We start from the raw sequence: 15578 nt of genomic DNA, 5'->3' as shown, positions 1-15578 counted from the left end.
AGGCTTTGGGTGTCTTTGAACTGGGTATGGAAAAGGTTTATGTTGGCATATTTATCAGCATGTTTGCTTTGACTGAGTATGTTATGCTTCACTTCCTGTCTGAGTTGTATAGTGCTGCAGTGAATGGTCAAACAGCCACCACGATCCACTTCCTGTCCTAAACTGTAGTGTACAGTTTTTGGTAAAACTGCATCCTACAAGTGGCTACATTTTATTATTTCCATGTCAATTGGGATAATCATTGAATCCTGTACCTACAATTTATGACAAAACACTGAAGAGCTGGGGTAAACACTGGAAGAGCTGGGGTGCTTTACAGCTGGGATGCTTTACAGCTACTAACTTTATTATAAGTGTACATTTCCCCCATTCATTTATGCATTTTCTTACACTCTAAGTCTGGGTGTCTGATTAGCATAAACACTGTATGGTTATTCTCCAATAACCATAGAGCATAAAAATCCCTCTTCTCCGATTCGGTGACAACCATTCAGAGTGCCAAGTTGTTTTGTGTAGGCAAGGTACAGTTATTTCTCTGCATATATTTATATTCTACTGCATATATGTACATCTTTTTACTCTGATTCGGCTTCTGGAATACTTGTGCTCCAGGTGGCTGCTTACACTGACTCCCAAGCTATTTGCCAGCAACAAAGTTGTTACCTTCTTTTTTCACCTTTAGCTGATCCAGAGAAAAACTCCCAAATGCACACGAAAATGATGAGAAATAACTCCCCTGATAAAAAGGGGAGGGCTCGGAAAAGTGTTTGAAACATAGAAATTAAGAACGTTCTTGTTCCTTTCACATCCATAATGACATGTTGGGGCAGTTGAAATCAGTGGAAGTTTTCTAATAACTTCATTGAGAGGCAAATCAGATCCTTACTCTTCTTCTGTAATGTGATTTGTTTGTATTGATATAACACCTCTATCTAGTTCTGTTAAGTATTGCATGTACATATAGTAAGGAACGGTCCCTGCCACAGGGAGCTTGCAATCAAAATAGCAAGCCAGACAAAGGATATAAGAAGGATGGATTATGAGCCTCATTTTGCAGATGGAAATCTGAACTAAGGCCCAAATCCTTAACTCCACTTGGAGTTAGGCACCTAAATACCTTTGAGGATCTGGGCCTAAGGGACTTGCCCAAGGTCATTCAAATCTGTGGCTGAGTTAGAAAGAGAGCCTAGATCACCTTAGGCCAATGGCTTAACCAGAAGACCATCTTTCACCCTCTTTATTAAAGCAAAATCACTGTATCACAGAAGTCAGATGGGTTTGGATTTTCTTTCTTTCTAAACTGTTATCTCGTCATTCTTTCGGAGTGTTTCCTTCATGAGTACATGTCATGACTGGGAAACATAATGTTTAATGGGAGGCAAGCATTAAGGTTACATTATACAATGAGTTTTCCACCAAGCAGTCTTACAAAGAGGAAAATGCTATTTGAAGTTGAAAGAATCACTGTCCTCAGTAATAGAGTTGGTTTGAAAATATTCATCAAAACATATTTTTTTAATGAAAAATGGCTTTTCAACTACGTGGAAATTTTGCAGGAAAAATACCATTCTCAATTTAAAAAAATCAGATTTTGGTCAAAAACTGGTTTCAGTAATTTGATGGAAGCCTGACAAATGTCAGTTTAAAAAAAAAAATACAAGCAAGCTTTGTTTTCACTGAACTTTCTTGTGAGAGGGGAGAAGCATCATTTCCTGACTAGAACTACTAATTACCAAGTATAAATAGTGAGAGCCGGATTCTCCATTGCCTCACTCCCTTTTTCATCATTTACAGCTGGGCAGAGGGTGCTCAAAATGTTACTAAGTCATAGAGGTGCTGGTGTGCACTCACTCTTGTAAAGGAGAACACAAAGTGCATGATAGACAAGTTGGGGTCACAGATGTCAAGCATCCTACTTTAGGGTAGAAAGGTGACTGAATCTGAAATTATTTGTGCATGTAAACTGTCATAAACCCTAATAACAATTAACAATTTGGATCTAGATCTGGATTTCCCAACACCCAATGTTTTGGAGCTGGAATTCCGATTTAAACCCAGCCCTAGTTTTAATGAGTAATTTTCTTACCTCTTTCTTAATGGAGCTAAGAAAACTACTCCAGAAAACTGGAGATGGGTTTAAATCAGAATTCCAGAGCTGAAACTTCAGGTGTGGAAAATCCAGATCTGGATCTGAATTGTTAATTAGAACATTCCAAAGGAAGATGATTAAAGAACTGTAGAATGCATTTTGTTTTTGAATGGGAACAGTAATACCCCCTGTGACAAAGTTCCTGCTCTACCTTGGTGGGTCTTGTGCTTATTGGCGGATTTGCTCGCCTTGGAGCTTCACGGCAGCCCTCAGCTTAGCCGTTTTTGTGAACCCACAGTCCAGGTTGACTCCTCCTGTGTCTGACGAGGAGTTGGGAGGATTTGGGGGGAACCCGGGCCCGCCCTCTACTCCGGGTTCCAGCCCAGGACCCTGTGGAATGCAGCTGTCTAGAGTGCCTCCTGGAACAGCTGTGTGACAACTACAACTCCCTGGGATACTTCCCCATGGCCTCCTCCCAACACCTTCTTTATCCTCACCATAGGACCTTCCTCCTGGTGTCAGATAATGGTTGTACTCCTCAGTCCTCCAACAGTCCGCGTTCTCACTCTCAGCTCCTAGCGCCTCTTGCTCCCAGCTCCTCACACGCACACCGCAAACTGAAGTGAGCTCCTTTTTAAACCCAGGTGCCCTGATTAGCCTGCCTTAATTGATTGTAGCAGCTTCTTGATTGGCTGCAGGTGTTCTAATCAGCTTGTCTTAATTGTCTCCAGAAGGTTCCTGATTGTTCTGGAAACTTCACTGTTGGGAAACGGAACGTTCTTTGCTTGCTCCTTAGCTATCTGCTTTCTATTCTTTCCTAAAGCCCCCTGGCCTGGATTTTTCTTATTTTTTGAACCTGCCTTAGTTTTCCCCTCCGACCGGGCCAGACGCTTTTTGTTTTGGTTTGATTTTTTGTTATTTTTTTCCTCTTGCCGTTTACGTGCTGGTCGGCCTCCAGCTTACCACCAGCACCCCCCCCACGCCTGTTTTTGGGAGCAGCTATTTGCCTCAGCTGAACCCCCTGGAGGAGGAGGAGGAGGAAGATTGCCGATTTTGCTATCCGGAGGAGGGAGTGGAAACCCCCAGACCCAGCCGTTTTGCTGGCAGCTCGGATTTTACTTCTTATCTTTACAACATTCTCAGCATGCCGGAAGCCTTGGAACACAGCCAACACAGCTGGAGAAGAAGATTTCAGAAGACAGGAGAAATAACCCAGGGAAGCTACAAATCATCGTGAAGGGGGCCGTAAGACTGAGTAATTTTCTGAATTATACTCTCGTGGGGGGGAGTTTGACTGTGGTTTACTTGTGTTTGTGGCGGCACAGGGGGTGTGGCGCGGAGCCCCCCCCCGATCCATCGGTGCCCCTAACTCCCCCCCACCATTACTACAACTGTCACAGCCCCCCCCCGCCGTCCGTCCCTGCTGGCAACCTGCCATCTTCCTTCGGATCCAGCTGTTTGCTTTGAACTTTGCCTTTCAGACCGGACATAACAGCCGACCAACCGAGACTCTCTGGACAAACGTGTGTGGGTCTGTGCCCCTCCCCCCGGGTTGCTTATCCCACAGCTTGCCACTATTACCAACCCCGATTTTGTTCCCCCCCCCTCCCAGTCCAACCCCTTTGGCATTCCCCCCCCCCCGCCTGTAGCCCAGCAGGGAGGAGCGGTTACTTTGCTTTCCCCCTCCCTCCTCATCCTTCCGGTGTCTCCCCGTCTCTCCCTGCTCACAATGGTGGGGAATGAGAGGGGCGAGGCCCCTCCAACAAAATCAGTTGTCCCTCCCCCACCTCCCCCCCGCCCGACCCCCAAGGTCCCCCCCACCACTATTGTTAAGATACTTGCCACCCCCCCCCCGGGGCACCGGCGGCAGGAGGCACCGGGGTGATTACTGCTGCTGCTGCGCCCACCGCCCCACCAGATTCTAGGACCCCCCCCAGCTGGCCGGAAGGGCCAAGGTGGGAAGAAAGGAAAGGGCCCCGCTAAAACCACTGAGCTCTCCATGGCAGGGGCTGCCCCCACCGCTGTGGCCTCGTCATCAACCGTGGCACCCCTCCCTGCGTTTCCCTCCACCAGCTCTGCGATTGTCCCTCCCCCAACCCCCAGGACATATGCCCAGGCGGTGACGGGCTCCCCCCTGCCTGCCGCCTCGTCATCTCGCCCCCCCCGCCTCCGCCACCATCACCAGCGGCCGGGGCCCTTTCACCGCCTTGACCAGGAGGCACGGCGTCCGTTGCCTCCTGGTGCCTGCCTTGCCCCACGTGGAGACATACGTGCAGACGTTGGCGAAGGTGGTAGGACCCACGGCTATTGTGGCGGCCTCCAAGATGTATGGGAAGGTCGTTTTTTTTTTAGCCTCGGAGGATGCCGCCCAGGAGGCAGTGGAGAAGGGCCTGGAGGTGGGAGGGGCGGGGTGTTCGTTCCCCTGTAACCGCTGGAAGACCTGGGCGTCTGCCTAGTTCTGACCTCCATCCCTCCTTTTCTACCCAATGCCACCCTGTTACCCGCTCTCTCCACCCTGGGGAAACCCGTTTCTGTCATCAGCCCTCTCCCGTTGGGATGTAAGGACCCCACCCTCCGTCACGTCCTTTCGTTCCGCCGGCAAGTGCAGCTTCTACCGCCGCCACCAGCGCGTGACGGAGAGGCGCTCGAGGGGTCCTTCCTAGTCCCCTACCAGGGAGCCCGCTATCAGGTCTACTATTCCACAGGAGAGGCCCGGTGCTACTTCTGCCGATCAGCGGGGCATATCCGAAGAGACTGCCCCTTTGCCCCGCGGGGAGGGGCACCCGAGACCCCCGAGACCTGGCAGGGCATTGGCTCCGTCGTTGCCGACGCTCCTGGCCACCCGTTACCTGAAACCACCTCTCCTCCTGCTCGATCCACCGCTGCTCCCACCTGGGCCCAAGAGACACCTCCCCTACAATGCCCAGACAAGTGAGGGAGCCCCGCCCTTGCTGTTAACAATCCAGCTGAGCCTATGGAGGAGGATGCAGCAAAGATATTACCGGGCATAGGAGAGGCCCCACCCCAAGAAGAACCCCCCCCCTTCATGCTGCCTCACTGTTACCCCCCTGAGCCCCTGAACCATCGCCTCTGCTCCCCGACACGACCCCTGCTAACCAGCCCTAGACGATGCTATGGAGGGCTGGACCCTAGTCCAGGGAAAATGAGGCAAGCGGAAGGCTCGAGCTCCACTGCACCCATCCGATGCGGAGGCCCCCTGGAAGACCAGGAAGGGAGGCACTGACACTGAGCCTTCCGCTATGCCCACGAGTGAGATCCAGCCGCCGGTGTCGGGAGGGGAAGACAGAATAGCATTGGAAGGTAGAATCTCCCCTCCATGAGAGACCCTCCCTTCCGAGACCCCTGAGGAAGCCCCTTCTGCCCGAATATCACCCAACCCCCCCACGAACCCCAAAGTGACCATCGCAGCGGGCGCCAGAGGGGAGACCCCCGAGGTGGCAGAAGACGATCTCTCCTCCATGTATGAGGAGATCAAGGCCCTAGGTTTGACCCCGGTCACCCAGGGAGAGAATGACCTACTGCCGGCTGGCCTCGATCTGGGCAACCTCACCCCAGTCCCCCTTTCCCCATGCTCCCTCCCCCTAACCGCCTTCCCAGGCAGGCACCCTACAGAAGGTGGTCCACCACCTGATGCCGTAGCTGCCAAATCCACCACAGAGCCTGCGCCTAGCATCACTGGGAGCCCCCTCCCCACCCCCTTAACCCTCAAATCTGTTCGGGAGGCACCACCTCTCAGCTGCTTGCCTCCCGAAGCCCAAAGCCTCGCCTCTAACCCCACCCCCACCCCGTCCCTGCCCAATCCACCTCTTCCTGCAATGCTATTGCCACCCCTGGGGTTATTTCTTTCCCTTTTTTTGCAGATCCCCGCCAAGGAGCAGCCTTTGCATTTTCCTGCCACTACCCATTAGGAGCTGCAATTTTCCCTCTGCCATCCTCTTCTACCCCAAGGCTTTAGACGGACCTAATAACTTTGGCCTTTCAGATGCCCCGTCGGTGGTCCGCACCCTGTTTGCCCGCCTCAGCGGACCACGAGGCTGCACCAGCAGGGAACAACCGAGAAATCGCAACCCCCCCGCCCCATGAGCTGCGAAAAGCGTTGCGGGAGTTTTTAGAAGACGCCCATGGCTCCCACAACAAGGTACAGCTAGCTCTCTAGTGATGGGGGGACTTTGACTAATTCCTCCAAGCCACAAGGGCCCTTATAAGAGAGGGTAGAGGGACAGGAAGGCAAGGTGCCGCGGCCTACGGGCTGGTCCGCAGCTTCTGTGATAAATTATTCACTTACGGGATGGGTCACGGATTGTTGCGTGACCCGCTGGGGGCCGCAAACACCCACACCAACAAGGAACCCCACCCCCGCAGCCCTCGACATGACGCCTCTCATTATCGCAACTTTGAACACCAGGGGCTGCAGGATGGCTCTCCGCAGATCCCAGGTGCTCTCTTTCCTTTGGGAGGGGGAGTACTCTGTGTTTTTCCTGCAGGAGACCCATATGGATCCGACCGCCGAGGACAGCTAGCAGCTGGAGTTGGGGGACGGGGTCTACTTTAGCCATTTCATGGTTCGACAGGCTGGCGTGGCGACCCTGTTCTCCCCTGACCTGTGGCCCGAGGTTCTAGGTGTCACTGAGGCTGTGCCGGGCCACCTGCTGCATCTCCAGGTCTATATGGAGGGGCTCGTGATCAACCTCGTTAACATCTATGCCCCGACAACAAGCCCGAAGCTGCCGCAATCCTATCAGCGGGTGTCTGCCTTTCTCAGTACCCTAGATTCTCACGAGTGCCTAGTCCTGGGAGGGGACTTTAACACCACCCTCGAGGAGCAGGACCGCTCAGGGGCCGAGCTGAGGCCGGCTGCCGTGAACATTCTCTGAGAAATAGTCGAACATCATTCTCTAGTAGACGTCTGGCGTGACCACCACCCGGATGACATTTCCACCTTCATCTTTGTCCGGGCGGAGGCCCATCGGTCACACCACTCCTGGTTGGACCATATTTATTTATCACGTTTCCATCTTTCACGAGGCCACTCCTCCAACATTCGGCCGGCCCCATTCTCTGACCATCATCTAGCCACTATAACAGCCTCCCTCTGTGCAAAGAGGCCGGGGCCGGCCTATTGGCATTTTAACAACAGCCTGATGGAGGATGAGGGTTTCGTGACGTCTTTCCGGGAGTTCTGGCTGGCCTGGCGAGAGCAGTGGCGTGCCTTTCCCTCGGCACGGAGATGGTGGGATCTAGGGAAGGTGCGCGCCAAGCTTTTCTGTCGTGACTACACCCGGGGCACCAGCCGACGGAGAAATGCGTTGATAGAGCAGTTGGAAAGGGAGGTCTTAGAGATGGAGAGGCATCTGGCCGTCAGCCCCGAGGACCCGTTCCTCTGCGGAGCGTGCTGGGAGAAGCGGGAGGAACTCTGGGCCCTCGAGGACCATCGGGCCCGAGGTGCCTTTGTTCAATCCCGCATCCGCCTCCTTCGGAAGATGGATCGTGGCTCCTGTTTCTTTTATGCCCTGGAGAAAACCAGGGGGCCAAGAATCACGTCTGTAATAAATATAAAGGGAAGGGTAAACCCCTTTAAAATCCCTCCTGGCCAGAGGAAAAATCCTCTCACCTGTAAAGGGTTAAGAAGCTAAAGGTAACCTCGCTGGCACCTGACCAAAATGACCAATGAGGAGACAAGATACTTTCAAAAGCTGGGAGGAGGGAGAGAAACAAAGGGTCTGGGTCTGTCTGTATGCTGCTTTTGCCGGGGATAGAACAGGAATGGAATCTTAGAACTTTTAGTAAGTAATCTAGCTAGGTATGTGTTAGATTATGATTTCTTTAAATGGCTGAGAAAAGAACTGTGCTGAATAGAATGACTATTCCTATCTGTGTGTCTTTTTTGTAACTTAAGGTTTTGCCTAGAGGGATTCTCTATGTTTTGAATCTAATTACCCTGTAAGGAATCTACCATCCTGATTTTTCAGAGGTGGTTTCTTTACTTCTATTAAAAGTCTTCTTGTAAGAAAACTGAATGCTTTTTCATTGTTCTCAGATCCAAGGGTTTGAGTCTGTGGTCAAATTGGTGAGGATTTTTACCAAACCTTCCCCAGGAAGTGGGGTGCAAGGATTGGGAGGATTTTGGGGGGAAAGACGTGTCCAAACTACGTTTCCCAGTAAATCCAGTTAGAGTTTGGTGGTCACAGTGGAGATCCAGGGACAAAGGATAAAATTAATTTGTACCTTGCGGAAGTTTTAACCTAAGCTGGTGAAAGTAAGCTTAGGAGGTTTTCATGCAGGTCCCCACATCTGTACCCTAGAGTTCAGAGTGGGGGAGGAACCTTGACACCTGCCTTCTAACAGAAGACAGCACCCCCCTCATGGATCTGGTGGAGATGTGTGGGAGGGCCCGTGACTTCTACACAAGCCTTTTCTCCCTGGATCCGACCAATCCTGATGCTTGCAGGGTCCTCTGGGAGGAACTCCCTATGGTCAGCGTGGGCGACCGAGACCGACTAGAGCTGCCTCTCACCCTGGCCGAGTTCTCGGAAGCCCTCCTTCACATACCCACCAATAAATCTCCAGGCATGGACGGGCTGACCGTAGAGCACTGATTGCTGAACCAACTGGTCCTGTCCACGCTCTGGTACCAGCTCAACACCCTGGTCCCCGCTCCGGGTTTCCTGACCAACCTCCGGACATCGATTCTAGAGTTCTTTTGGTCAGGAATACACTGGGCCCCTGTTGGGGTTCTTCATCTACCCCTGAAGGAAGGAGGGCAGGGCCTGAAGTGTCTGCACACTCAGGTCCATGTCTTCTGCCTCCAGGCCCTGCAGTTAGTTCGACGTGGAGCATACTAGCGCACGCCTTCCTGCGCCACTTCCAAGGGCTCCGATACGAACGGCAGCTCTTTTATCTCTGTCCAAGAGGTTTTCCACGAGACCTCTCCACTCTTCCGGTCTTCTACCAGGACCTCCTCCAGACCTGGAAACTGTTTTCAATGACCAGGTCCGCGGCGGCCACTGTGGGAGCGGATCTCCTCGCGGAGCCCCTGCTACACAACCCCCAGCTCCGTGTGCAGGTGGCGGAGTCCCACTCGGTGCGCCAGAGTTTGGTCCTGGCGGAAGTCACGAGAGTCGGAGACCTCCTGGACTACGACCGGGGAGACTGGCTGGATCCCCTGACGCTCGCTCGGCGCATGGGGCTCTGCAGACCTCGTACCCCCCGGTGCGTACTTCAGGAGGTGAAGGCCGCTTTGATGCCCGCTGCTCGGGCTTATCTCAGCCGAGCCCTGCGCAAGGGCGCACCCCATCCTTCCTCTACCCCAGGCCCACCGAACCTTTCAATTGGGCCCCTACCCCATAGATCCCAACAAACCCCTCACCCTTTCACTGTGAGCCAGCTGCATAAACTGCAGCCGGTCAGCTTCCAAACCACGCCAATGAAACATCTATACACACTCACGCTTCATACCCTTCACGCCCTCACCCTGGTGTCCCACCCCAATACAAAGTGGCAGGACCTCCTGCCACCTTTGGAGGGTGAGCAACCCCGGTGGGCCAGCCTGAATTCCACCTTGGTCCCGAGGCCCATGGGGGACATTAGTTGGCAGCTTCTTCACAGAGCTGTGAGGACGGGCATGTTTTTGACGCAGTTCACCCCCATCTCGGATACTTGCCCTTTCTGTAATGTGAGGGAAACCCTGGCACACATATATTTAGAGTGTGCCAGGCTGCAGCCCCTTTTCCAGCTCCTCACGAATATTTTATTACCCTTTTGGCTGCACTTTTCCCCTCACCTTTTTATTTACACACTTCCCATCCATGGCCCTACAACGTCGCGAGATCTCCTGGTTAACCTCCTCGTAGCCCTAGCTAAAACAGCCATTTATAAAACCAGAGAGGGGAGGTTGGCTAATGAAGCGTCCTGCAACTGTAGGGCTGTTTTCCGATCCTCAGTACATTCACGTATCCGGGCGGAGTTCCTCTGGGCGGCGTCCACCGACTCCCTTGACGCCTTTGAGGAGCGGTGGGTGCTGTCTGAGGTTCTCTGCTTGGTGATCCCATCCGGTTCCCTCCATCTGACCCTTTGATTGTGGGGAAGAGCGAGAGACCCCAGCCCCAGCCATTGCCGCTGTGGACACCATCTTCACTGTCACCTGGGAGGGGTCCTATCACACGTGGGTGCACGTCCCTCCCCCCCAAACTGCCCACCCCGCAGCCGTGCCATCTTTTCGGGCACTCTCAGGAGAGGAATAATCGGTGACACTGGGCGTGGCCCTAGGTAACTCGAGGGGGTGGAAGACCACGAGTGTCAAGGAAGCCCCCCCCCCCTAGGCCACCAGGTAACTCAGGAGGGTGGAAGACCATGAGTGTCAAGGAAGCCCCCCGGCTCTGGGCCCAGGCTAGCCTGAACACTTTTCCCTCCTGAAGGCTGCTGTGTTATACCTTGCGTTTGCTTTTGTTTTGTTGCATAGTTTTGTTTTTTTCCTTTTTGGTGATTTTTTGTAAGTGTTGTGCAAATAAAATTCTTTTCTGCTTCAAAAAAAAAATTACTCTCCTATAGCGATCTGGCCCGACCCTGTCACACCCCCTAGCAGCACATTTCTCCCTAAGCTTTGGTCTGTCTTCAGAGGAGACCCTTCCAAGCCCCCAGATAAAGAGCCAACCCAACTCTACATTGTACTTTAAAAAATCTGAAAAGAAACTGTGTAAACATTTTCCAGCCCCATGCAGCTGGAGGCGTGAAGGACTGAGCTACAAGCAGTGGTGGAGTGCTGTGCTGTGTTTTTGCAAGTACAAGACAGAAAATCTATGTAATTACCTCTGAAGCAGAAGAAGCTGTGCAGCCTGACAGAACAGCATGTGTAGGAAGCACTTTGTCAGGTCTCTGCTGACTAATTTCCCACTTTACACAATTTTTTTTCTCTGGTAGTCTTTCAGGATTAACCCTCTGTATGCCCATCTCTCCTCTTCTCTGCCCCGCCCCCTCCTGTGTATGTATATACATATATTTGATGTAGAACAGAAAAAGACTATCTATTGTGTAATGTAAGAGCCACTGCACCAGCCAATCCAAGAGGGATGGAGAGAAGAAAGCTAAGAAAGGGGATTTCCTTCTACACATGGGCATTTGCAAATTCTCATTTCCCATCATGAACTTTGTTTTGAAAGTGCTGTCATGTCAGCTATAGCTTGTGCAGAAATGAAATCATTCAATGAGTCATAGATCATAGAATCATAGAATATCAGGGTTGGAAGGGACCTCAGGAGGTCATCTAGTCCAACCCCCTGCTCAAAGCAGGACCAATCCCCAATTAAATCATCCCAGCCAGGGCTTTATCAAGCCTGACCTTAAAAACTTCTAAGGAAGGAGATTCCACCACCTCCCTAGGTAACGCATTCCAATGTTTCACCACCCTCTTAGTGAAAACGTTTTTCCTAATATCCAACCTAAACCTCCCCCACTGCAACTTGAGACCATTACTCCTTGTCCTGTCCTCTTCTCCCACTGAGAATAGTCTAGAACCATCCTCTCTGGAACCACCTCTCAGGTAGTTGAAAGCAGCTATCAAATCCCCCCTCATTCTTCTCTTCTGCAGACTAAACAATCCCAGTTCCCTCAGCCTCTCCTCATAAGTCATGTGTTCCAGACCCCTAATCATTCTTGTTGCCCTTCGCTGGACTCTCTCCAATTTATCCACATCCTTCTTGTAGTGTGGGGCCCAAAACTGGACACAGTACTCCAGATGAGGCCTCACCAATGTCGAATAGAGGGGAACGATCACGTCCCTCGATCTGTTTGCTATGCCCCTACTTATACATCCCAAAATGCCATTGGCCTTCTTGGCAACAAGGGCACACTGTTGACTCATATCCAGCTTCTCGTCCACTGTCACCCCTAGGTCCTTTTCCGCAGAACTGCTGCCTATCCATTCGGTCCCTAGTCTGTAGCGGTGCATTGGGTTCTTCTGTCCTAAGTGCAGGACTCTGCACTTATCCTTATTGAACCTCATCAGATTTCTTTTGGCCCAATCCTCCAATTTGTCTAGGTTCCTCTGTATCCTATCCCTGCCCTCCAGCGTACCTACCACTCCTCCTAGTTTAGTATCATCCGCTAATTTGCTGAGAGTGCAATCCACACCATCCTCCAGATCATTTATGAAGATATGGAACAAAATCGGCCCCAGAACCGACCCCTGGGGCACTCCAATTGACACCGGCTGCCAACTAGACATGGAGCCATTGATCACTACCCGTTGAGCCCGACAATCTAGCCAACTTTCTATCCACCTTATAGAGCATTCATCCTGCCCATACTTCTTTAACTTGCTGCCAAGAATACTGTGGGAGACTGTGTCAAAAGCTTTGCTAAAGTCAAGAAACAATACATCCACTGCTTTCCCTTCATCCACAGAACCAGTAATCTCATCATAGAAGGTGATTAGATTAGTCAGGCATGACCTTCCCTTGGTGAATCCATGCTGACTGTTCCTGATCACTTTCCTCTCATATAAGTGCTTCAGGATTGATTCTTTGAGGACCTGCTCCATGATTTTTCCTGGGACTGAGGTGAGGCTGACTGGCCTGTAGTTCCCAGGATCCTCCTTCTTCCCTTTTTTAAAGGTTGGCACTACATTAGCCTTTTTCCAGTCATCTGGGACTTCCCTCGTTCACCACGAGTTTTCAAAGATAATGGCCAATGGCTCTGCAATCACAGCCGCCAATTCCTTTAGCACTCTCGGATGCAACGCGTCCGGCCCCATGGACTTGTGCACATCCAGCTTTTCTAAATAGTCCCTAACCACCTCTTTCTCCACAGAGGGCTGGCCATCTATTCCCCATGCTGTGATGCCCAGCACAGCAGTCTGGGAGCTGACCTTGTTAGTGAAGACAGAAGCAAAAAAAGCATTGAGTACATTAGGTTTTTCCACATCCTCTGTCACTAGGTTGCCTCCCTCATTCAGTAAGGGGCCCACACTTTCCTTGGCTTTCTTCTTGTTGCCAACATACCTGAAGAAACCCTTCTTGTTACTCTTGACATCTCTTGCTAGCTGCAGCTCCAGGTGCGATTTGGCCCTCCTGATTTCATTCCTACATGCCCGAGCAATATTTTTATACTCTTCCCTGGTCATATGTCCAACCTTCCACTTCTTGTAAGCTTCTTTTTTATGTTTAAGATCCGCTAGGATTTCACCGTTAAGCCAAGCTGGTCGCCTGCCATATTTACTGTTCTTTCGACACATCGGGATGGTTTGTCCCTGTAACCTCAACAGGGATTCCTTGAAATACAGCCAGCTCTCCTGGACTCCTTTCCCCTTCATGTTAGTCCCCCAGGGGATCCTACCCATCCGTTCCCTGAGGGAGTCGAAGTCTGCTTTCCTGAAGTCCAGGGTCTGTATCCTGCTGCTTACCTTTCTTCCCTGTGTCAGGATCCTGAACTCAACCAACTCATGGTCACTGCCTCCCAAATTCTCATCCACTTTTGCTTCCCTCACTAATTCTTCCCGGTTTGTGAGCAGCAGGTCTAGAAAAGCTCCCCCCCTAGTTGGCTCCTCTAGCACTTGCACCAGGAAATTGTCCCCTACGTTTTCCAAAAACTTCCTGGATTGTCTATGCACAGCTGTATTGCTCTCCCAGCAGATATCAGGAAATTTAAAGTCACCCATGAGAACCATGGCGTGCGATCTAGTAGCTTCTGCGAGTTGCCAGAAGAAAGCCTCATCCACCTCATCCCCCTGGTCCGGTGGTCTATAGCAGACTCCCACCACTACATCACTCTTGTTGCTGGAAAGGATGGAAAGATGGAAAGGATTTATTAGGTTGCATGGGCTCAGATCATCCAAGGTATATAGACACCTAACTCCCCTTGAAGTCAATGGGAATTAGGCACCTACAGACCTTTGAGGATCGGGGCACTAGTCCCTGAGTGCCATTACAGAGTCATTCCCTACATTCTATCCCTCAGGGCTTGGTCCAGTTCATTTCCCAATGTCCCACATTGTTCCATATAAGTAATATGTTGGGAAACTATTCAGATACTAGGAATTGAATTATTTGACCAGGAACTTAGTGTTTGCTTAAACCATCATCCCCAGGTCCCAAACCTTCAGTCCAATACACACAGATGGACTTTTGTGCCCAGATAGATTCACCAATTTGGAGACCAGAAGGGGTCTCGATGATCAACCAGTCTGACCTCCTCCCAGCCATGGTCTCTCACCCAGCTGTTCCTCCAGGAAGCTCATAACAAGTGGTGCCCTGATGATTTCAATGACGCGTGGCAAGAGTGCAGAGATCCACCCACAGGGATCCCATCATTGCCAAACTGTGGAGCCTTTCGCCTTTGCTTGATTGATTGAACCATGGACTATGATTTTTACAAGAAGACTTTGTTTGGAGAGGGATTCCTCCCTTATGAAATAGGTGAATGGCTCCTACTTCCCTCCACCCAGAACGACCTTATTTCACAGTGAAAAAGCAACCTGTTTTTTTTTTTTTATTTTAGCGGGAGGAGGGAAACAAATGCAACTTCAAAGCATGGCTCAACTGGAGAAATGATTGTTTTGTATGAATCCTTCTTTGATTCATAAATATCATCTTTATTCATACAATAACACTCTCCACATGAGTTATGCATTTAATAAAATGGAGGCCCCAATAATCAATTTACACTTCATTTTTCTTTTGTAATCCACGTTGGCTACCAGAATTATGGTCTATCTGGTACAAATCCCCAAAACCGTTGAGCAGTCAGTTCTTAACTCCCCTCCCCTTCCCTTTGTCTTTTAATCCCCTACAGGGCTGGATAAATAAAGCACCTGAAACTAATAAATACCAGCTGTGTGTTCTGATCCTGTGTGTAGGTACAGAGGGCTAGATTCTGATCCCTTTACTCAGGTTCTACAGTGTCCTATTCCACAAACAGTCCTTTTGGTGGAAGCTGCTGCCCAAGAAAAGTAAAGAGATCAGACTCTGGCCCTGGGCCATGAACTACGAGTCTGATCCTGATAAGTGCAGAGCACCCTCAATTCCTATAGCAGATTTTGGCCCTATCTTCACACCCCCTGCCCTTTCTGTGTCGTTTTAGCTCTCCCCTACTGGCAGTAAAGAGATCCCAAGGCTTCACACTTACCTAAGTGAAGTGAGTGTTCTAAAACAGTGTCCCGTACCTGCTGCATCCACGTTTGTTATAGGGGAATAAAAGGTGGTCTGTAATGCACTAGTTGGCTTCTCTTCTATTAACTTTCATCAAATTAACCCTTCCCCCACCCCACTTCCCGCTGCTTTAGGTGAAAGGGAGCTACCTGCATTGAAGTACTTAGAAGTTTTTGGAGCTAGATTGTTTCAAACCTCAATAGCTGAGTGTGCTCCCTTTGGAATACCCTAGGCAAATCATTATATTATGGTTTCCTCAAGAAAAGCTCGTGCTTTTCCTTGACACTGGGGTTTCTGGGGATCTGTGGTTCTGTTTAGTGAACATTTTG

This window comes from Lepidochelys olivacea (assembly GCF_965140295.1).
Source record: "Lepidochelys olivacea isolate rLepOli2 genome assembly, chromosome: 5".
Classification (NCBI taxonomy): domain Eukaryota; kingdom Metazoa; phylum Chordata; order Testudines; family Cheloniidae; genus Lepidochelys; species Lepidochelys olivacea.
The sequence above is the reverse complement of the archived record's forward strand: the minus strand, read 5'-3'. Positions refer to the sequence as shown.